The following is a 22,316-nucleotide window of genomic DNA, read 5'->3' as shown; positions in this document are numbered from 1 at the left end:
TTTCCTGATAAACTCGAAAGTAGCTCTAAATGTCGATGTTATTATGACCGTCTTAAATTCCAATTTAAAACAGGGCAAGTAGCCTTACGAAAACATCGAGTCACGTTCAAGTGAGTAAGGATAAAATGGCAGGACACGTTACCCTTTGCTATCTTGAATGATCGCGGAAAGAACCGCGTATTAAAGAGGGCAGGGCAATTTCGATTGAGTTCCGTGACGTAAATTATAAGTATTATTTAGACACTTATTTTAAGAAGTTTTAATTCATATTATTGTCTGAATAAATTATGGTAAGTGTCGTGAGGAAAGCAGCATACAACAGCGCGAAAAAATAATATGTGAAGTGGGCCTTGTTTATTCATCGTCCTTTTCCTAAGTTTGTATAATTAGTCCATTATAAAATATATGGGATACTTAGTTTCATTCTAGGTTCAAATTCTAAGTGCCAAAGCTTGTCATCAGTGCGAAATTGCAAATGTTTCTGGATAACCCTCTAGTGTACATAATATAATATATTATGTACACTAGCGTCGAGCTCATTTCAGTATTACAGGTTTTATCAAAAGTAGGTATGTGATGCCCATACATTGAATGTTCCTCCTATAATCGCTAACTGCAATAAATCACATAACTACATTATCTTCTTATAACAGCAGTTTTGGAATTGCGCCTGCTATGTGAATTATGACACATAGCTATATTTTCGCAAATATTGTATAAAAAGATGTGTTAGATGTTTGTGCCCGATTTGTACAATCTCATACACAGCGATAATTTTGTACTATTTGTAGAAATCGTGAATGTTTCCAGATCGTGTGTTTTGCGTCACATAACAGGCTTTTCTTATAAAAATCTAGCCTACTCTCTTAAAACTTCTTTAAATGGTGTATGGTAGGTGGGTTTGTAGTCAAGTATAACCTCTATAAATGAGACAGAGAATGTAGTTTCCCTTTTTATTGAGACTATGTCTGAAAGTACTCACTCTGACCGAATAGTTATTTTTTAATATTTGTTAAAAATAAATCATTTTAAATTGATTTTTAAGATTAACTGTCAAAAATTTATTAGTGTTTAGTATAATGACAAATTTCGTGTAGGGTTCAGTGCGTGTAAATGTATATTACAAACTATCGAAATACGATAAAGTTATGCTAAGTAACTTAAAAAATAGCAAGTGATTTAACATTGCATTGGTAAGACATCGTTTTGTATGAAATTTTGTGTGATAAGATCTATCTATCCTTTCTGGAAACATTATAAAATAAATAGATGAAAATAAAATGTTTAATAAATGAAAAAAGCTGACTTGAGAAATCACACAAAGTTTTGAGTGACAAAGATTTTTTATCGTTTTCGGATAAAAAAAGAAAAATGGAACCCTTACACAATTATGTACTTTCTTGTCAATCCGTTTATCAATTTGTCAATATTATTTATTTCGGAAAAACCCTATACTCAAGTGTACTGTACCGTTCCTTGAAGCTGTAAAAAAACCTTATTTCTAAGTAAATACAACATAGGTTAATTGAGTTGAAAAAAAATCTACACTCTCAAGGAAGTCAAAATTAATAGGGTACTTCAGTTTGACCTAAACTATGAAATTTGGAAAATAAATCGTCTTACACCATACATGATTATTAATATAGTTGTGAGAAAAAAAAATTGTAAAATATACACGTAACCTTCGGTGTTCGAGCCAGACTAGCATTATCCGGTTTTTCCAAGTTAAAAAATGCATAATGAAATTGTTCGCGCCCTTTTCATTCATTATCATTCATATCGTCCATCCCGCTCGCTCTTCCTTATGATAGGTTCAACCTCATTTTTAATTGTCATGTCACCCGCCTCTTTGCCAAACTTCTTAAAAAATATAAAATACGTCAAGTGTCAATCCGCTAAAGGTCGTTGTCAATGGTGAATAAAAATATCCGCAACGAATTAAGTTATTAATTAATTATATTATAATAGAACGATTCGCGAGTGTGCAGTGCAAGGAAAGAGAGAACCAAGCTTTGCAAGGGTGGCCACCCGATAAACTCTCGAGACGACAACATCGGTGAGTTTGGCTCCCCATCAATCTCCATAATTTTATTTTCCGTTTTGTTTTATTTTATTACAATAGTTCGTTAGGAACTTCGTATCCGCAGGTCCTTCAACATTTCTGGTCTTCGAACCTGATTCTCTTCCCTGTTCCCCTATTTTCTCCTCATACATTCATTGCGAATCGTTCTCCTCCCGCACCGCCCGTATAAATATTACCTAAATTATTCTTACTTACTCGCTCCCGCAGTTTAGGTATCTATATAATATAAAGCTACAACCCGACTGACATTTTTCAAAAAATAGGCAGAGGGGGTTTTTGCGGGTGGCAGTGTTTGGTGTGGTCGTATAGAGTTTGGTCCTGCGACCCCGGATAGATCAGACCGTCGGTCTACCGGTTCCGGGTAAAAAAATGTTGGACGGCCTGGCCAAACGGCTGGAGTTAGCCGGGGAGTGTTCGACCAAATGTCATAGAGGACCCTGGGCAGTTTTTGACGCCGCCATTTTTTTTTCAAAATGGCCGACTTTTTTTTTTGACGATTTTTCAAGTTTGTCGTAGAGATCTCAAATTTTGGTCATAGAATCTCCAAGTGGCCTTGATTCGAATGAAATAGAAAAAAATTGAAAAATGCTACAAATGTGGGAAAACTGGCCACTTTTATTTTGTATGGCAACTTTTAAATCGTAAGAGATAGCCGGGGGGTACTCGACCAAATGTCATACAGGTATCCGAGTAGAAAAAAGTTGCATTAAAAAAAATTCAAAATGGCCGACTTTTTTTTTTGAAAAATTTCAAAATGGTCCTAGCGCGCTGAGATTTGGCACACGGGTGGAAGGTCGCCCCAAGATTTATATTCAAAAAGAAAATTTTGAAAAATTCAAAATGGCGGCCTTTGAGGGCCAATTGAAATTTGCATGGAGGTTTTTTTTTAATCGCCATGGCTCCGTAACGGTACAAGGAAGTGAAAAGTGCTCAAACAAATGTTATACAGTCACCCGAGGTCCATCGAATGGCGTTAAAAAAAATTCAAAATGGCCGACTTTTTTTTTTGAAAAATTTCAAAATGGTCCGAGCGCGCTGAAATTTTGCACACGGGTAGACAGCCACCCCAAGATTAGTATACAAAAAGAAAATTTTGAAAAATTCAAAATGGCGCCCTTTGAAGGCCAATTGAAATTTGTATGGAGGTCTTTTTTTTAAATCCCCATAGCTCCGTAACGGTAGGGAAAAGGTTGATAGTGCTTGAACTAATGTTGTACAGTTATCTGAGGTCCATCGAATGGCATTTACAAAATTTCAAAATGGCCGACTTTGAAATTTTTTTTTTTATTTTCGGTCCGAGCGCGTTCAAATTTGGCACGTGGTAAGAACGGGGGCCAAAAATAGAAATGAGAAAAAAAAATTTGGAAAAGTCAAAAACGGTGGCGAGAGGGGACAAAGTCAAATTTCCCTACCAGTTTGTATGGAGGTTTTTTTTAAAATCCCCATAGCTCCGTAACGGTAGGAAAAAGGTTAATAGTGCTTAAACTAATGTTGTACAGTTATCTGAGGTCCATCGAATGGCATTTACAAAATTTCAAAATGGCCGACTTTGAAAAATTTTTTTTTTTTTTTCGGTCCGAGCGCGTTCAAATTTGGCACGTGGTAAGAGCGGGGGCCAAAAATAGAAATGAGAAAAAAAATTTTTGGAAAAGTCAAAAACGGCGGCGAGAGGGGACAAAGTCAAATTTCCCTACCAGCCTGAGGGAGCGTTCTACAGCCCGACGGTCATTGCTCCGGTCCAAGTTCCGAGCTGCGTACAGACAGTGCTCCCAAGCAAGAAAATATAAGTAAAAGTGTCTAAAAAGCGACGCGGCGGGCCGGAGGTCCAACTTCCCTACAAATCCTACAATCCCCACAGTAACTACGCGGAGGGCCGAAGGCCCGAAGCGTGTCTGACAGGCTCCCAAGTACGCGAAGGCCGCAGGCCGAGCTGCGGGCAGAGTGCTCCCAAGCACGCGAAGGCCGCAGGCCGAGCTGCGTGCAGACTGTGCTCCCAAGAAAACAATAACAAAAAGTATCTAAATAAGCGAAGCGGCGGGCCAAAGGCCCGACGCGGAGCTTCGAAACCCAGCGAAGGCCGAAGGCCGAGCTCCGCGTAGGGCCGAAGGCCCGGAGCGTCCCTGATCGGCTCGCCGGCGGACCGGGAAGTTGGAGTTTAAACACGACCCAATAGTAAAAGTGTCTTAGAGAAGCGAAACGACGGGCCGGAGGCCGCAGGCCGCAGGCCCGTCGTGAGCTTCTCAAGACACTTTTAATATTGGGTCATGTTTAAGCTCCAACTTACCTACAAATCTCACAGTAACTACGCGGAGCGTGCCTGAGAGGCTTCCAAGCACGCGAAGGCCGCAGGCCGAGCTGCGGGCAGAGTGCTCCCAAGCACGCGAAGGCCGCAGGCCGAGCTGCGGGCAGAGTGCTCCCAAGCACGCGAAGGCCGCAGGCCGAGCTGCGGGCAGAGTGCTCCCAAGCACGCGAAGGCCGCAGGCCGAGCTGCGTACAGACTGTGCTCCTAAGCAGAACGATAATCAAAGTGTCTAAAAAGCGACGTGGCGGGCCAAAGGCCCGACGCGGAGCCTCGAAACGAAACCCAGCGAAGGCCGAAGGCCGAGCTCCGCGTAGGGCCGAAGGCCCGGAGCGTCCCTGATCGGCTCTCTGGCGGACCGGGAAGTTGGAGCTTAAACACGACCCAATAGTAAAAGTGTCTTAGAGAAGCGAAACGACGGGCCGGAGGCCGCAGGCCGTAGGCCCGTCGTGAGCTTCTCAAGACACTTTTACTATTGGGTCGTGTTTAAGCTCCAACTTCCCTACAACCCCCACAGTAACTACGCGGAGGGCCGAAGGCCCGGAGCGTGTCTGACAGGCTCCCAAGCACGCGAGGCCGCAGGCCGAGCTGCGGGCAGAGAGTGCTCCCAAGCACGCAAAGGCTAAAGCAAAAAAGCAAACAAGCATAGCTCAAAAACAAAAAGCATAAGCATAACTCAAAAACAAAAAGCAAAAGCAAAAGCAAAAAACAAAAAACAAAAAGCAAAAGCAAAAAAACAATAAAGCAAAACAAAAAAAGAACACCGCGGGGCCCTCGGGCCCCGCGCACCTTTAAAAAACTAGTTTATTTATACGTGTATAACTTTATTCGTCGCTCCGCCCTTATAAATTATTTACCTAAATATATATTATTAACCGCACCCGCAATTTAGGTATACGTTTATAAGAGTTTATCCTTCATAGGAACGTAAATTGATTTACCGCATATTTAACCCTTCTCATGCAATATGGCAAAAGAAACAAAAGCCGAAAGCGTTGACAGCTGGTGTTATGAAGACGAGTTGTCAATGCTTGAAGCAAAACGCAACGTCTTCTTTGAACTCGTCCAGGGTATTTATAAAAAGTCGCTAGTTGCCGATACAGATGCAGTGAGTCGCGAAAGTTTTCTTGACGCTGCTGACACTATTGACGAACTTCGGACGGAGTTCAAAGAAGTGGTAAATGAGTACAACCGCACGCTACTGAGGACTAAGACGGCTGCTGTCCCTAACTATCAGCCGCTCATAGCCTTTGAAGATTTGTACTGCCGCATCAGGAGAGTGGTCAAGCGACTGCAACCAGCCGCACCGCCGGCCTCTTCGCCGCCTTTATCGGTGGAGAGAGCTAGACCTTCTTTGCCAACGATGGAACTGGTAGCGTTTTATGGAGACATACGTAACTGGCCGCTGTTCTACGCTAGTTTTAAATCGAGAGTGCACGACAATCTGTCACTTACCGACGAGGAGAAGCTGTTTTATTTAATTGGGAAATTGTCACCAAAAGCTCAAGCCGTCTTTGCAGGCATAACTCCGAGCGCTGACAATTATCAGCTTATTCTAGATAGTCTACTTGACAGATTTCAAGATAAGCGCACTCTTGCCTCGACTTACATGGATCAAATGCTCAATTTGAAGATTAATGGTCCCGCTTCCTCGTCTAACTTCCAGACATTCATTGATACGTTTGTGACAGCTGCGAATGCGCTTAAATCGCTTAAGCTGGATGATTTAAGCGATTTTATGCTTATGCATATAGCTTTAAAGAAGTTAGACCAGGAAACTCTTCGAGCATTTGAGATGCTGCATCGAAATACGAAGTTGCCTACATTTCGCGATCTGTCAGATTTCATGAAAAGTCAGTTTAGGATTTATCAAAACTCGCAACCATGTACCGCCGTCTCCGCCGCCGTAAATCCATCGCGCGAAAAAGGTGTTAAGTCGATTCAACCGCGTAGTGCCGCACCTAAACTACAAAGCTACGTTGCTTGCGCGAGTACTACTAAATGTATTTGTGACAATATTGTCCATGAACATTTATTCAAATGTCCTTCTTTCAACGACTTAACGTCTTCTGATCGCTTCAAACGCGCTAAAGAGCTTAAAGCATGTATTAACTGCTTAAGCATTAAACACCGCACCCGCGAGTGCAATTCCGAGGTGAAATGTCGAGTTTGCCATCAAAAGCATCATACTCTGTTGCATTTTGACAAGAACAAGGATGAAAAAGCTTCGACATCTGATGAGTCAAATGCATCTACAAGCAACGCAGCTAAAACATCCTCGCCACCGGAAAGCACGTCTTGTAACACGTCTATCGTGACGCAAGCACTTGCAGCCTCTAACAATAAAATGTCAAATCAAGACTCAGCATCTTCGTGTGACACGGTTTTGCTGTCCACCGCAAAGGTCATCGTTCGCGACAGTAAGGGTGAAACGCAGGTTATCAAATGTCTGCTTGACACCGCGTCACAAAGTAACTTCATTACTGAAGAATGTTGTAGGCGCTTAGGTTTAACTTTTGATAGGAAACCAAGCTCTGTATTTGGCATTGGAAAAACCAAGAAAATTGTTAAGGGGAACGCAAACGTAAAAGTATTTTCGCGATTCGACGATAATGTCAACTTCGACGTTTCGAGTTTGGTGGTCGATCGCATCACCGACGACCTGCCGTCAGTGCCCGTGGACATGTCAGCACTGACACATGTTCATGGTCTCCCTCTAGCTGACGACACGTTGGATACGCCCGTCGCCATTGATGTACTGGTGGGTGCAACTATATTTCCACATTTGCTGCTGCCGCACATCGTCAAAAGCGAAGTGGACTATATGCCACCAGCTATACAGACGGTACTGGGGTATATTTTAATGGGTTCGGTGCCTGCTTTACAGCCACCGCGTAAATATACTTCAGCTTGTTGTACTTCCGTGGATTCCATGGACCACCTCCTCAAAAAGTTCTGGGAACTTGAGGAAGTATCCGCTCCGCCCGCTCAAAGCCAGGATGACTTTGAATGCGAGGAATATTTCCGCGCCACCACTACGCGCGACGCTAGTGGTAGATATACTGTGGCATTGCCTTTCCGAGATGACGTGTTCAAGCTCGGAGAGTCGCATTCGGCTGCTAAGAGGCGCTTTCTTTGTCTTGAAAGAAAGCTAGAGTCATCGAGTGTGTTACGTGCCGCCTATGACGATATAATTCGTGAATACGTCAGTAAGGGTTATATATCGGACGTGACTAACTCTCTCAACGCGAACACCTCTTCAGCCCTCGCATACATAATTCCTCATCATGCTGTCGTGCGTGAGGATAAGACCACTACCAAAGTTCGTATGGTCCTGGACTCGAGTAGCAAGACAACTACAGGCCTGTCGCTGAATGATGTCTTGCACTCAGGGCCCAATCTTCAAGGGGATTTATTTTCAATCCTCTTGAACTTTCGCTTATTCAAAATAGCGCTTTCAGCCGATTGTCGCCAAATGTTTTTACAGATTGGTGTTCGCGAATCGGACCGCCAGTTTCAACGAATCTTATATAGATTCCGCCCGGCAGATCCCATTTTGACATACGAATTTAACCGTGTGTGTTTTGGTATGAAGTCGAGCCCATATCACGCGCTCCGCGTCGTTGGCCAGCTGATTGCAGACGACGGACATAAGTTTCCAATGGCAGCAGCGATCGCATCGTCCTGCACATACATGGATGACGTATGCTTCAGCATTATGTCAGATGATTCGCAACAGCAGGATAAATCTGTTGCTATCGCTGCGGCTAAGGAGCTTATTGACCTATTCAAATGCGGTCAATTTGATCTTGTCAAATGGACCTGCAACTCAGAGACCGTGCTACGTGAGATACCTGCTTCTCATAGGGCTTCCGTAGACTTGGAAATAGACCCAGGAGTCTCGCAAAAGGTCCTTGGCTTGTGTTGGAATAAATCTGGCGATTATTTCCATTTCAAGGTGACAGAGCCAGATCCAACGTGCACTAAAAGGACAATCTTGTCTGCAGTGGCTCGCCTATGGGATAACGTCGGCTTAGTAGCTCCAGTTGTCCTTTACGCAAAACTCCTCATACAGGAGCTTTGGTTGATCAAATGCGACTGGGATGAGACTCCCCCGACCCATATTGTAAATTTATGGGAACGATTTTGTTCTGAGTTGCCAAAATTGAATGAAATTCATATACCGCGTCATCTCGGGGTAGTACAAGGTTGTACTATAAACCTCTTAGGCTTCGGTGATGCTTCCGAGCGGGCATATGGAGGTGTAGTTTATCTTCAGGTCATAAACGGGAATGAAGTGACAGTTCGATTGGTGTGTTCCAAGTCGAAGGTCTCTCCCTTGAAGACAGTCTCTGTAGCGAGATTAGAGCTGTGTGCTGCTGTCCTCCTGGCAAAGCTCATGCGGAAGGTGCAAGATAATTTCGAGCCCCGTTACAACATTAACGAGATCTACGCCTTTACCGACTCGAAAGTTGCGCTCTGCTGGATTCAGTCATCACCACACCGCTGGCAAACATTCGTTGCCAATCGCGTTGTTAAGATAATTGAAGCTGTACCGGCCAGCTGCTTCCATCATGTGGCGGGCTTAGAAAATCCCGCGGATTGCTTGTCGCGTGGCCTGACGCCTGCTAAGCTTGTGGATCATCCTTTGTGGTTTACAGGACCGGCTTGGGCATCCAAGCATCCATCAGAATGGCCTTTAAGGGAGCTCGATCGAGAGTCCATCGGAGAAGTGCCGGAGCTTAAGCCTCTTGCACACGCTACTACTACGGATGTGTCAGAGTCACCACTTTATTCCCTCGCGCAGCGGATATCGTCGTGGTCTCGATTACTGCGCATCGTCGTATACGTGTACCGCATCCTTAATCCGAAACCGCTCCCCACGGCCCTTACCCGATCCGACTTAGAGTTTGCTGAAGGCAAAATTCTCTCATCGTTGCAAAACGAACATTTTTGTGACGATATTGAGAAAATTAAGAGCAAGAAATATTGCTCACCTGCTTTACAAAAGCTCAAACCGTTCTTAGACAAAGACGGTCTAATTCGTGTTGGAGGCAGGTTGACAAATACAGACTTGCAGTATTCTCAGAAGCACCCAATTGTGCTCCCGCGACGTGATCATGTAGTCAATATGATCGTTGACTACGTTCACAGAAAGCATTTGCATGCTGGTCCCGAGTCAATGATGACTATACTTAGGCTTCAGTATTGGATTCTGTCGGCTCGTCGTGTCATTCGCGACCGCATTGCCAAATGCAACACTTGTTTCAGAGCGAATCCACAATCGTCTTTTCCGCTCATGGCAGACTTACCGGGCTGTCGCGTGAATCAAGTGGATAAACCGTTTACGCATACAGGGTGTGATTATGCAGGCCCTCTGCAATATACGCCTACTCGTGGCAGAGGAGTGAAGAGTCGCAAGGCTTGGTTATGTATTTTCACTTGCCTCACTACGCGCTGTCTTCACATTGAGATAGCGACGGAATTGAGTACCGCCAACTTCATGGCTGCATTAAAGCGCTTTTTGGCACGCCGTGGTCCCGTCCAATGCATGTATTCGGACAATGGAACCAATTTCGTTGGCGCCAATTCTTATATGCGTGACCTCTACAAGTTCTTGGATGCTCATCGTCCACTTATAGAGATGGAACTAGCGGAGAACCGCATTGATTGGAAGTTCATCCCTCCTGCTTCTGCTCATTTTGGAGGCGCATGGGAGTCTATGGTGAAAATAGTAAAAAATCACCTTTTCAAGGTGATCGGTACGCAAATACTGACGTACGAAGAACTTCTAACGACGCTTGCTCAGATAGAAGCGCTCGTTAATTCCCGGCCTCTAACAGCCTTGAGCAGTGACCCCGCTGAGCCATCAGCTCTTACTCCTGCTCATTTTCTCCATACTGCTCCACTGTTGTCGTTACCTACTCCATTGGTCGAGTCAGGTAACTTACGTGAACGACATGCCCTCCTAGATAGGATAGTGCAGTCTTTCTGGCAACGATGGCGAGCAGAGTATCTGCATCAGTTGCAATCTCGAGCTAAATGGACAACGCCATCAGTTCCCATCGCAATTGGCACAGTAGTCGTCATTAAAGTAGATAATGCGCCGCCATTCTCATGGCCATTGGGTGTTGTAGACGCAGTGCATCCTTCAAAGGACGGCTCAACCCGCGTTGTTACTGTCAGGACAAGTAAAGGAAGTTTCGTCCGTCCTGTCGTGCGGTTGTGTCCTTTGCCTAACCAGTAATGGAATGGGTATTATGTTAGAATAATATTATTTTTTTTCGCTATTATTTTACTCGAAGAAAAGGGTCATTATTTATTTATTTTATTTAGTACTTCTTTCCTTTAAAGGAACCCTTTAAAGCCGGGGAGAAATGTTCGCGCCCTTTTCATTCATTATCATTCATATCGTCCATCCCGCTCGCTCTTCCTTATGATAGGTTCAACCTCATTTTTAATTGTCATGTCACCCGCCTCTTTGCCAAACTTCTTAAAAAATATAAAATACGTCAAGTGTCAATCCGCTAAAGGTCGTTGTCAATGGTGAATAAAAATATCCGCAACGAATTAAGTTATTAATTAATTATATTATAATAGAACGATTCGCGAGTGTGCAGTGCAAGGAAAGAGAGAACCAAGCTTTGCAAGGGTGGCCACCCGATAAACTCTCGAGACGACAACATCGGTGAGTTTGGCTCCCCATCAATCTCCATAATTTTATTTTCCGTTTTGTTTTATTTTATTACAATAGTTCGTTAGGAACTTCGTATCCGCAGGTCCTTCAACAGAAATCTTATTCAATACATAAATGTTTGAGCAACTTTGTAACTGAAATAACCTCCATTCATAAAAATTAATGGAAAAAATATATTATTATAGTTGTAATATATTGGTAGTAATATATTAATTTAATCGAGTTTTTTATTATAGTATTGTGTATTAAGCTTATATTATTAAATCGTGTTTTTTCTGAAATAATTAATTCGAAAATGAATTGCTAAATTACAAATAAACAACAACATAGTTAATTCAAATCATGATTAAATAACCATGTGACGATAAAGTGCACAAATTGTATTTTGTTCCTTAAGAATAAAATCTAGTTAAGTGATTGTAAGACACATACCGGTTTTTTACGACTCAAATTATAATCGCTATGTAACATATTTATGAAAAAATATTTTTTTAACCTTATAATAACTGAAATATAATTTCAAGTTATTTCTTAATGTATGCAAAAGTGAAAATACTTATGCCATAAAAATATTGATTTATTTATGTTCAATAATTGCCGAAATAAACAGTTTTTTGTGTCTCCTGTAAAGTAGGTTAAAAACACATAGCGAAATTTGCACGCGCAGCGACGATATGTAATTTTTTTTTATCTTTATTTTGCATCTTTTTATTTATACTTCCTGCTTTTTATGTGTGTGTGCTTTCCGTGTTTTCACTCGCAATGGCCCCGACGGAAGATCAGCGTTGGCCCTCCCAGGCTAACACCATGCTGAGTCGGGACCATTTCGTGCAAAATATATGTATGTACCTATCTTTTTGTGTTAAGTATGTGTAAATAATTTCTGTTGTCACTTGTCACGAATAAATTATTTTTATTCTATTCTATTCTAAAAATTTGTACGTTAACCTGTGCAAAAAAAGTAGCATTTTAGTGCCAAATATAGCTTCGTATGTTTATTCATACAGTTTCATCGAATCTTTCAACGCGACGTGTTTTCGCGACCAGCACGGTACCTACTATAAAAAGCCGTCTCGGAAGCTTAAGCACCTTGACATTCACATGTCAAATGTCGGCCGTTGAACTTCACATTACAGATTGCCTGATCCGCTGAAATGGAGACCTTTGCTTCGGTCAACAAACCCTGCAATTTTGGTAAACTTACATATATGCAGTTTCATAATATGTGCTGCTGATTATATGTTAATTGATTGTTAATTTTATCCTATAAGGTACAGTGGGGCAAATATCAACTTGGGGGCAAATATAACCGAACCATTTTTTCCATGTTTTACAATGTTTGCATTATTAAATAGAGTGTCAACTGGTTATATGTGGCACATTTAGTGGATACATGTGGAACTCAACTTAATAGTGTAATAATGAAAAACAAAAGGATCAGTTACAATTGCTCCCAGTCGATATTTGCCCCGCTGTGCCTTATTATATTCCCCTCAGGTAAATATTTTTACGCCGATGCATGCCGGAAGAATATGTCTTACAACACCTATTTACTAACCAAAACTGTACTATATTCTTAGAAATAAATGATAATGATTCGGTGTCAGATTTGACCAGTTTCGGCCAAATAACGGCCAATCTCTTCGGCTGAGCTGAAACTTACGAAACTGTGGCGTATGGGGTTCTACAGATACTGTGGTTACTACAGTATGGGGTTCTTCAAAAAAGGAGTGTACAAGTTTCTAATGGGTCGGCAACGCGCATGTGACACCCTTGAGTCGCAGGCGTCCATAGGTTACGGTGACCGCTTTCCATCAGGCGGGCCGTATACCTGTTTGCCACCGACGTGGTATTAAAAAAAACTGTATTTCGGATCGCATTCTGCTGACTTCTACGGGAATCCAAAAGTGATCAAACCTGACAAGGTGAAGCGGACTTGTAACATTTTTCAAAGTAAGAAGCTTTAAGAGAAGTTTAGGTTTTCGCAAGCAAGGCAAAAAAACGTCGGACACTACTAAAAGTATTCTCGGAAGCTGAAGAGCCTTGACATTCGCATGTCAAATGTCATCCGAGCGTTGACCTGTGTACAGATTGCTGATCCTCGTTAAGGTGGCCTTCGGTAGCCCAGGGCGTTCACGATTACCTGAACAACTTGTATTTATGGAGGGCTTTTGTTCTTTTGCTTTTAGTGTCGGTTGATATTTTAAGGAGTGGAGGCTGTAAAAGGGTTGCGTGGGTACGCGACCTACTTACATTTTCCTTTGTTTATACAATCTGAACATTTTTTATAAGGATATCGATTGAATGACAAGCTTTGAAGGATTTTTTAAATTTTGTACACGAACATGTCAGGCTAATACGAATCAGTGTCTAATCAATATAATGTCAGGATATTTGTCAAATGACATTTAGGCCCACTTGTACCAACCACTTAACTCAGGGTTAGTGGGCTCTCATCTGTCGAATTCCATATAAAATCGTGGGTTAACCCTCGGGTTAACTCTTCTTTTGCGTTGGTGCAAGTGGCCCTTATATGTACGTATATTGTAGGCACACCTAATTTGGCTAATTTTCTTTGACGGAATTCACTCTATATCAGTAAAATTGTATACAAATTAATTTGGTATAATAATTTGGTTGTCAAAGCGGACCCCAGGCTCCCATGACCCGTGGCAAATACCGGGATAACGCAAGGAGGATGAATTTGCTTGCCTGAATTACGTATTGCAAATGAAGATAATCCCATTAAAAGTCACCGGGAAATATTATTATTATTACACAATTTGCACAGCATCAGCATAATTATATTTATTATTTAATCCAGGTTTCCGTAATCAATTAAGCGTTGAGGTGAGCATGTTTTGCTCGTCTCTGCAATTTCAACGCGTAATGGCGTATGTAAAGACCATTTTATTGTAACAAGAACATAGATTATCTCACTCACTATAAATGTATAATTGTATTAATTATATTACTGCAAAAGAGACAGAAAGTATTTACACAAAATCTCCACTTAAAAAATGTCATTTTAAAAGACGGACAAACAAACAAGACACACACTTTCCCATTTATAATATTAGTATGGATATTCAAACATGTCTATTAGAACTTAGTGTAAATCAAAATGATGTTTTAACTATTGTTAGATTTATCAGGTACATTGTAAATTAATCATCCTAAGTATATTTGACATTGGTTATGTATGAAAATATTTAAATCGTGTTTTGAAGTAGACAAACTGTGAAACCACTATAACTTAGATAACCTAAAAACTAAAATGAATATCATATAATTAGATAGGTACATATACGTACTTATATGATATGATAAACGCAAAAGGCGTCACGAGCAGGCCTCTGACCCCTGCCCATCTGGGGGAGCCCTGTGGTCTGCGGACGAGGGATCCTCTTTCGAATTGGGCTATACAGCCAAGAACGTAGGTAACTGTCGTTAGGATGCTGCTTAAATCATCTGTCATAAATGCAAAGGTATATTATTATTATTAGGTACATAATACAAAGGTACGCAAAAATATCGGTAAACGGAGCGAACTATTTTATTCCCTGGACATAAAGTGTCCTTGGTAATTTTTCCTTTCTAAGTGACATTTATTTCGGTTCGTCTTACACGTTTCACCTTTAGCAAGTGATCAAGTAATGTGACAGACTATTTTATAGCAGCGGGAAGCAGTTAGTTGCGTAATTTGTGCGAACCTGCGTAGATTCCGACGGATATGGGTTATTAATACAACTTGTTATACCGCTGTCCTTCTAATATTTTATTGCATTACGTACTTATATCAAATATATGGGCGCATGGATTGTACTATGATTGAAATTTATTTTATATAACGTGTCGGAGACAAGCAAACATACTTAAGGCCTGCCTTATTATATATTATGTTATGCTACCACCATAGCTTTTAGATGCCTGCAATTCCATCTTTATTCGTATTAAGTACATAAGCGATGTCGACAACGACAATTCATAGTTCTCGTTACATTTCACTAGAACTTTACCGTTCATATTAGAACTTGAACATACTTCTATATTTTTTTAACAAGCACAATTGCACATAGATAATAATATATGTATGTATAGTTATAATACAGCATCTTTAAAAAAAACGATGATGAACATCGTGTGAGAATTCGGCGTGATGGGATTAACTCTTATTACTAGTAGGTTCCATCTCCTATTTTTCAACAAAAATAACTAAAAGTATCACATAAAAATGGCCACAAAAAAGGCAAAATTATATTTGTTACAGGTTATATACGGATAAGTAATTGTTTAAATTAACAAATCCCGTTTTCCCATACGAAGTGTTATTGTCTTTTAGAAACTTAGTAACACCTATGTGGCACGGCCATGCACAAATATAGCGTAGCTTAGCTTATCCCATTGTGCCAGCTGATACAGAATAGGAAGCTCATTTCCATACTTGACCATATTACTGTACAGTGCCAATAATTTGCGTTTGCAAACCAGTGTAAATGTAGCTTTAAGATTACGCGACGCGGTGCTACACTGACCCCTGCTTATTTGCAATGCATACAAAACAATTGCAATTGACTGCAAAGAACAATATTAACGCACTTAAATATTCATAAACGTTCACTGAAGTTATCAAAAGTCCCTTTCCGACGTATTGGTGTGATAGAAAGGGACAAAAAATTTTTATCGACGTTTTTAGTGAACGTTTATGAATAAGGGGATAAGTACACAGAAAATTCAGACGCGGCATATCGTTTAACTCTTCGGAGAGGGGGAAGAAATAATGCGAGCATTGCTTTCGACTGGAAACCGCAGAATGCAAGCCGTGGCCCCGGGCGCCCTGTCCACTCATGGAAGCGGTCCGTCGAAAATGAGCTACGAGCGGCTGGTCTGAGCTGGAGCAAGGCCACGAGGGTCGCTGAAGATAGAAAGGCGTGGCGCGAGCTTGTGAAGGCCCTTTGCACCTCTGGGGTGCCTTAGGACTACAACAACAACAACATATCGTTTAAAAGCGATATTTACCTGACAACCTTTTAATTTTAGCAGCTCTCAAGATTCTGCTGCTCTGAGTGAAATTGAGTTAGGTAATTGTACAGGCATCTTCTGGGCGAGCTCACTCCATCGTAGGCCACGTCTTTGCCTTTGGCTGGTCTGTGGCCAAGAGTAAGCCCATTTATAATTTAAAAAAGAAAAAAATATGTCACTAATATATTTTTAGGTATGCCATAAATGCCATTTATTTGACATACATATTTTTAATTATGGCCGTTTTAAAACCCGTGTTCTCTTTTCATCTAAGAGATCTAAATGCGTAATCGAGAGCTCTGCAAGCTTTAGTATAGTTCGCAAGAGGCAAGGGTAGGCAAAGCTAAGTATCGGCTAAATCACATATTGTATGTAACGAAACAATTGAACAAATGTTCTTACACACAATGGCCGAACGGGTGCCCCGTTAGGGTTGTCACTGGCGAGTTATTGTTTTTGAAGACTTTATAGCAAAAGGTTGTTTGTTAGTTTTACACTGTGTGGAATAGCAAAGTTATTTAGTTTGTGAAGTTAAAACGCAATCAGCTTACTCACAATATTTTACCTTAACATACATATTTTTGAATTAAACGCAAAAAAAAATTCACACCTCCGGCAGCACTCGAACCTGCGACCTCTAGAGCCTTGGCCTTCTTTTTTTCCTTTATTTATAAATATGTTATATCGCTCACAGACGTTTCTGCATGATAAAAACAAATTTAACATACATATGTTTTAGATTGGTTATTATGAAATAATTAGAGGACGCTTGAAGATAAATAAAATAAATAATTCAATAAATATAATAAGCGTAATTACGTCATGCGTTAAGGGAGAGGTAAATAAATGTTAGTGATTGTAACTATATCGACAAAGTGTCAAACCCTTTAGCACAACCTGTATTGTAGCGCGAGAGTTCATATATCAAACGCGACTTCAAGTATGGACTCGCGCGCGACAAGGTAAAGCTGTGCTAGAGGAGCAGGAAAACTATAAGATATGAATGTGATCGAAAGCCTGTTTACGGTTAGGCGTCCCTGCATTACATCTACACCTATCCTATATACTTCTCCGTTTTGCTGTGTACTTATACTTAACACAGCAAAGGGGAGTGTACAAGTTTCTAATGGGGTGGCATCGCGCGTGTGACAGTCTTTGAGTTGCAGGCGTCCATAGGTTACGGTGACCGCTTTCCATCCGGCGGACCGTATGCTTGTTTGCCACCGACGTAGTATAAAGAAAAAACATACCTATTACAGTTTTAGAACCTTGCATTTCTAATTTTCTACCTCTAGCGTTATCCCCGCTGCGTCAGCTTGATCATTAATTCTAAGAATAGATATTTTCCAGGAAAAAATCAGAATTACGCTAGTATGAAAATGAACGGGTCCACCACTTATTCGTCTTTAGTAAAGCAACATAACCAATTCAAAATGAAAGTGGAAACGTGTTTTTGATATCAGAATAAATTTAAAAGTGGAAAATATCTGCATCTAAATTAAATTTTAATTAAGTTTATTGGTATAGATTGCAGATTTTTCTGCTAATCATAAGTTAAAAGATACCTATCTGTAGGCCTAGCACATGATGGCCGCGGGAGTATGTCGCCGCGAGATAGATGACACGTCTTTGTCTAATTGTATTAATGACATAAGGACAGGTAGTCTATCTCGCGGCGACATACTCCCGCGGCCATCATGTGCTAGGCCTGCAGGGTAATTCCATGTACTCGTAACAGAGTAATGTTAGTGACCATTTATGTAATTGCAAGTTTCTTTATTAGTGGTCCTAATTTTAATATCAAATCTAAGGATTAAAAGTAAGCCTATCTAAATATACATAAATTAAGATTCATTTGCATCATAATAGTACATTACGATACAAGTGCGTAAAAAAGGAAGTTCGAAACGAGTGGCGATAAATTAAAACACGACCGAAGGGAGTGTTTTAAATCGACACGAGTTACGAATTTCCTTTTCGCACGTGCATCGTACGACATTTTTCAGTACAGATGAGCCTCCAAAGTTTCGACCTAGCATATAATGAACCACTTCTCGCACTAGTGCGTAAAAAAAACACCATCTGTACTGAAAATAAATAAACATGCAATGAAGTGCTCATATACATTACAGTTACGTGGAATTCCTCAGAATATCAGATATTTGGCGCAGCCCCTGCTTCATACTAGGCAGAGTTGCGTCCAGCAGGCTTCAGGCCAGGGCGTAACCTCCGCAGTACACTAATTTACTAGATTAATATAGATAGATAAGATACTAGACAGTTGATGCAGTCCAATAGTTAAAACATGCCCTTCGAAAGCAACATAAATTTGTAGGGTTTATAATCAGAGTTACTGTGTCCATATACACTTGTATAATTATATTATAAACAAATATTTGCACTAATTACCTACAAAAAATTACAAAGACTGAACCCGAAACGTGGTTCGTAGTAGGTACACAAATTTTATTTCACTCTACAAATAATCTAATTGACTTTTTTACTGAAAAACTTTAAAAATTTAGCTACAATTTCTTATGAAAGATAACTAATAATTCGTTATCCTATTTATACTTATACTTATTAATATTATAAATTGGAAAGTGTGCGTGTCTGTTTGTTTGTCCGTATTTTACGGCAAAACGGAGCGACGAATTGACGTGGTTTTTCAAGTGGAGATAGTTCAAGTGGAGATAGTTGAAGGGATGGAGAGTGACATAAGCTACTTTTTGTCTCTTTCTAACCCCTCACTTCCCTAAAATGGGGGGTGGAAGTTTGTATGGAGCGCCCCTCAATGTTCGAATTTAACTAGTTAATTATAATTGTAACAGTTTGCTGTTATCTATTATAGTGTTTTTCATCAACAATAACTTCAACATCGTTTACCATATCATTTTAATGTTAAACGAACTAAGCATTGATTTGGAGGCCCTTGTATGAAAATTGTGTATGTGTTGAAACTATCTAGATAGCAAAACCCCAATATTCAGGAATTCACAAACTGGCCAGAACTCCAGATCAGGCATATCAGTTGTTTGCAAACTGTACCGCATTGTTGTGTCATATTACCTCACTGTTTGTTTGTTGCGCGATTCGGCAATGTTTTGGCATCTCGAGACGTCCAGACTCGCTGGTTTGTTTACAAATGTTCTGAACGTAGTTTGTTTAGCAAAAGTTTGTAAGTTACGCAACTAGGGAATAAATCAAATTATTAGGTAATTATCATATTCATATCTAGGGCTCTCATCAGATTTCAAAAGATAATAAACACACATTGACAGGTTATATACTTAAATAGTGGAAAAAGCGGGTTTTAAATACAAAAACGAGATACATATTACACTATTAAATAACCCGCCCACCGCGGTAGCAGTCCCAAGTGATTTTTTACAACATAAGTAAGCATTTCTCTTTTTACAAGGCAATGATCATCACGCGTCGACATCATTACGTCTAATGATTTTATTGTCAATCGCGTAACAAGCAAATTGTCTATTGCGCAGTCGATACTTTGTTGCAGGTAAAAGTAGCCTCAGAATGGGTTAGAAAAACATATAATCACATGATTATAAGTAGTGTGTTAAATTTTACGCTTTAACAATAGGTGTTAAGAGCATTTCTTTTTTTTGCCACTTTTATGAAGTGTGATATTTTTGAAAAAAATATGCTATTTCTACTCAGAATTACTAGCCTTTTCAACCCTAGTAGTAAAAAAAATTGTCCCATACGATTTTATCTTATTTTGTTACCATTTTCCGTACATTTTGTATGGGGTAACAAAAGAGGAAAGTAACAAAAATGTATGGAAATTCTGGGACACTTTTTGTCTCCCAGTGAGATTGAAAGTACTCGTGATTCTGAGTACAATTGACCTAAAATTCCCTAAAACAATAAAAAAAAATATTGGCAAAAAAAAAAGAAATGCTCTTAAGTTACTTGTAAATACAAGAAGAATTAACGAAAGTGTGTGTTAACATATTTCCTAATTTTGACGTCGAAAACAAAAAAATATGTCAATTACTTTTAATCTATTACTTTTATTTTGCAAAAGAAATGAAGTTTTGGGAAATAATGATAGGCCATGGTTTGATATACAAATCAATCAATCAATAATTATTTATATCAGAATTTTTAACTCCCATAACATGAATGTACATAAATAAAGTAACTTTATTTATAACTTCATTAGAGCATAACAAAGGTACATCTTTGAACTCCAATATTACTATACTCATAAAATCTTGATATAAAAAGCCACGCGCAGCGATTACCATTTTATAATAAAACTTTGAATAGATATCACAAGTGTCGTGACTCAAGCTATTATAACTTGGACATATATGCCCTTTTTCTCTTTTCAATAACCTCTAAGTACCTATCCAAGCAGACGCCACTACAAAGCGACAAACGTCTTTCAACGAAATACACTCCTCATGTAATAACATATCTTATTTTAATGACTTTAAACTAACAAATCAAATGAGTTTTGAACGTAGTTGTATATTCAGTCGCCATCTGAGCGGGCAAAATGCTCACAAACATCTGAACACGCACTTCAACGGTTTGGTAAGAGCCGTGTTCCAATATTTGTGACCAGTTTGCCCGCTCCGATATATCAGCCGGCCTGGCCGGACTGACAATCGTTCTACGTGACGATGAAAAAGCATTCTAGCTCTGTCGCGCCACTATAGAGGAGCGATAGGGAGAGCTATCTATACGCTTACGAAGCTTAAGAGGATACGGTAGCGAAAATGCTAAAATGGAAAGGAGCCCCCTTTCAACTTGGAAATTTTAGTTAAATATACAAGTGTTATTAACTAGATTTATCGAAAAAAAATTGTCCATTAAGAACAACTCAGTCAAAAAATTTTTCAAAAAAATCTTTAAAATCGAGGTTCCGCTCTCGACTCTTTCCTCCTTCAAAACTTAATCAATCATAACTAAATTTGAGAATCTGAATAACAATGGAATAATCTATGTCGGACCGTTTAGCTTTTTTGGTTCATTGTTACCAATCTTGAGTATCACACCTTTTTTTGCGCCACAATGAAAAAGGCCGTTTTTAGAATTTTTTGATTGGCTCTAGAATCTTTAAAAAGCAGAATATCAAAAAAATCAAAACGGTCCGACACAGATAAAAATAATAACTATCTGTGTTGAAAAAATCATTGCTCTATCTTCAAAAACCAGGAAGGAAATAGTCGAGAGCGTTTGTATGGAGAATTGACCCCTACCGTATCGTCTTAAGCGTTAGTGTCGTTGGCCCAGAAGGTGACTGTATGCTAAGCGCGATATGTCTTCATTATTCTACCCACGCATGAAAGCACGCATAACTTCATAGGACGAGACACTTGTTAAAGTGTACGCATATCGTAACTTGACATATTTAAGCTCAGATATTTTAGTTCGGTGTCAATATACTTGTGTATGCTATTGTCCTTTTATGTCTATGTGAACTTTTAAACTTTCGGTCGAATTAGTACATAATTCACAATATTTCTTTATTGCGTAGGAATGTTTCATTAAGCTGCAAGCAACAAAAATGTTAGCTGTTCTTTTGAGAACTATGGATAGGACTTGATTACCTATACATAAAATGTGTCGCTTAACTTCAAACCTGGGTAATTCCATTCATTCTGCTTTAAGGTTGAATATATAAATAATATAATATTGACCTGAAAGATAATCAACCTTATAGCAGAATGGATTTACCCAAGTCTGAAGTTAAGCGACACAAATGTTGTTCTTTGAAAACTTACTACATTATAGGTAGGTCGTCGCCACTGCTAAAAACGATGTTTACCTGTAAACAAATAAAAAACAAATTTAGTAACAGTAAAGGGGCAAAAATAACAAACTTATATTTTAAGACGTGGAAAAAAAAGTTTGTTTTAAAATAATTTCAATGTTCTACATTATCGTCATGAAATGTGACATTTTCAAAGTACTACAATAAGTATTATAAGGTAGAAATTTGCACGTAAGTATAATTTTACGAAATATGTAAGTACATTTTGATTGAAAATAGCACAAATGTCAGTAATTTGCACTAAATAATGTAAGTATCAGTAACTATTTATCAGTCTCTCATACAACTTTCCTAGACCAATAAAATTGCCACAACATGCCGTATCGAGATCGGAGCCGTTTGACATGTTATCTCCAATATCTCATGATAAATCATGGGCCATCGACCTCAAGTGTCACTACTCCTA

The 22,316-nt window shown here is 39.7% G+C and overlaps 1 protein-coding gene across 3 annotated transcripts in view; it reads right to left on the bottom strand.

Moving 5' to 3' along the window:
* LOC125230119 overlaps positions 1-22,316 on the bottom strand; it is a 512,573-nt gene that overhangs the window by 185,666 nt on the left and 304,591 nt on the right. The window lies entirely within an intron of this gene.

The sequence above is a fragment of the Leguminivora glycinivorella genome, chromosome 10 (assembly GCF_023078275.1).
Source record: "Leguminivora glycinivorella isolate SPB_JAAS2020 chromosome 10, LegGlyc_1.1, whole genome shotgun sequence".
Taxonomy (NCBI): Eukaryota; Metazoa; Arthropoda; class Insecta; order Lepidoptera; family Tortricidae; genus Leguminivora; species Leguminivora glycinivorella.
This window is presented reverse-complemented; position numbering and strand designations above follow the sequence as displayed.